This window comes from Anguilla anguilla, chromosome 15 (assembly GCF_013347855.1).
Source record: "Anguilla anguilla isolate fAngAng1 chromosome 15, fAngAng1.pri, whole genome shotgun sequence".
In the NCBI taxonomy this organism is placed as follows: domain Eukaryota; kingdom Metazoa; phylum Chordata; class Actinopteri; order Anguilliformes; family Anguillidae; genus Anguilla; species Anguilla anguilla.
Genome location: NC_049215.1, coordinates 1,132,655 through 1,134,948, shown reverse-complemented (window position 1 = coordinate 1,134,948; position 2,294 = coordinate 1,132,655). Strand labels below are relative to the sequence as shown.

General features: G+C 38.5%; 1 pseudogene; it reads left to right on the top strand.

The window, feature by feature from the left end:
* The first annotated feature begins 1,113 nt into the window (after positions 1-1,113).
* Positions 1,114-1,525, top strand: LOC118213855 (annotated as a pseudogene).
* Positions 1,526-2,294: the final 769 nt, after the last annotated feature.

Sequence of the window (2,294 nt, the reverse complement as noted above, 5' to 3'; positions counted from 1 at the left end):
AGTTGGTATGGAGGTGCCATTTTATGTTTTTTTTTCGACTTGTTGACCGCAAGAAACAAACCAATCTCTGCAAGTCTTAAACAGTGATCCTTGGGTTATTAATGGCCTCCCTCACCATCTTCCTCACCATCCGTGGGGACACCATGCACTTGCTTCCTCTTTCTGGCAAAGTTTCAAGCATTCCATATGTTTTACACCTTTTTATTATTGCCCTTACAGTGCTAAGTGGTATGTTTAACCGTTTATGTCCTTTTTGTACCCATTACCAGATTTGTGACGATAAATTACCATCGGTCTCTTCTGAATTGACAGTTATTTGGCTTTTCCCATGCTAATGGATGACAAAGGGATTTTGTATGCTTGTGACCTCATTTTTATTCTCTAGTGAAAGTGGAAGTGATTGAATGACAATATAATTTCTTTAGACTAACTAAATTAAATAAAATTGTACTGCCAATTTCATTTTGTTTGGTTTTACTTACATTAATTGTTTATGGCACCTATGGTTTTCAGAAAAAAAAATAGATTACTTAAAAAAAAAAAACATTGAATCATGAGAGTAAATGTATTGAAATAAAAGTATATAGTTTTTCCATATGTTTGAACATAACATATAGATTATTATCTGTGTCATTTATTATATGCAGCCTTTTTTCTTCATTTTTATTAAGGGTGCCAATAATTCTGGAGCCCACTGTATCTAAACAACACAGATAATTTTATTGGATGTTTATATGTATTGTAAAAATGAAAATTTGTAAAACTAGATGCAATGCCTGTACTGACAATATTTTTATTTGAAGTGCGGTGATATTATGTAAATAATATCAGATTAAAGTTAAATATCAGTTTAAAAGGAAAAGGACACTTGATAGGAAAATGGCATAATTTAAACCATTGACACTTTTAAAACTTTGAATTGAATGTAAGTTGTAAAGAAAATGCACTGTAATCTGACAATGTAGTAAATGTTCTTTGATCTAACATGATGTTATTCAAAATGTTATTTAAATGTAAAATGTATTGTAAAATATATTGAAATGTGGTGTTGTATTGTATTTTATAAATAATGATCAATAAATCTCCTTGAATTTGAAAGCAGAAGTTGTGTAAGTTGCAATGGCTCGAACCAAGCAGACCGCGCGTAAGTCTACCGGTGGCAAAGCCCCCAGGAAGCAGCTCGCCACTAAAGCAGCGCGGAAGAGCACGCCTGCGACTGGCGGAGTGAAAAAGCCTCACCGTTACAGGCCTGGCACTGTAGCTCTGCGAGAAATCCGCCGCTATCAGAAGTCTACTGAGCTGTTGATTCGCAAGTTGCCTTTCCAGCGCCTCGTGAGGGAGATTGCTCAAGACTTCAAGACTGATCTGCGCTTCCTCTGCTGTCATGGCTCTGCAGGAGGCGAGCAAGGCTTATCTGGGTAGTCTGTTGGAGGACACCAATCTGTGTGCCACTCACGCCAAGAGAGTGACCATCATGCCGAAGGATATCCAGCTGGCCCGCCGCATCCGTGGAGAGCGCGCCTAAAAGGTTTTCAAGTGTACGGTCAAAATAACAAAGGCTCTTTTAAGAGCCACAACAGTATTTGTCAGAGCAGCAAATTTCTCCATGGCCTGTTTCCATGGTTACGTGATTTTTGGGTTAGCCCATGGATTCTGAAATGTAATGCTTAATCGTAGTTTATGGAATCATTGTGGTTTCAATAAGGCCTGGAATTATTTCCCCGTCCCCTTGGCCCTGCTAATCATCCCTGAACCACTACGTTTTATGTTCAACGTTTTAACAGATAAATCCACTTGTCGGTCCAGTCGTCCCACTTCATTTTAACTTCTGATATAGTCTCCAATATTGATGGGTGATGTAATGATTCTGTAGCTTGCTTTCACTTTATGTAGCCAATTAATGGGCTACCCATTTGTTGTGTTCAATACTAGACTGTTGTAAATGTTACAGGCTGAGCGTATTCTTACCACCAGGAGGCATTGTGTTACTTTCCTGACAGTAGTTGGAAGAATGCCCTAGTGAGGATGTGACAAAGGGGAAGTGTGTTGATGAGGAAGAATTGGAGGGAGATGCATACAGTCCTGCTCTTGAGTAAAGCTAATTCTGATACTCCGTGCTTGCCTCTAAAGCCTCCTGATTCTGCAACACAACACCATTTTGTGTTCTCTTGTTTTCGGAGAGTGCATACATTGGCATTGGTGGAATCTTGATTTGGTCATCTATGACATTCTTGTAATGGACAGTCTTTTTTTTGCAACATGTTATCGTGACATATGTAGACAATTTGAAGCTT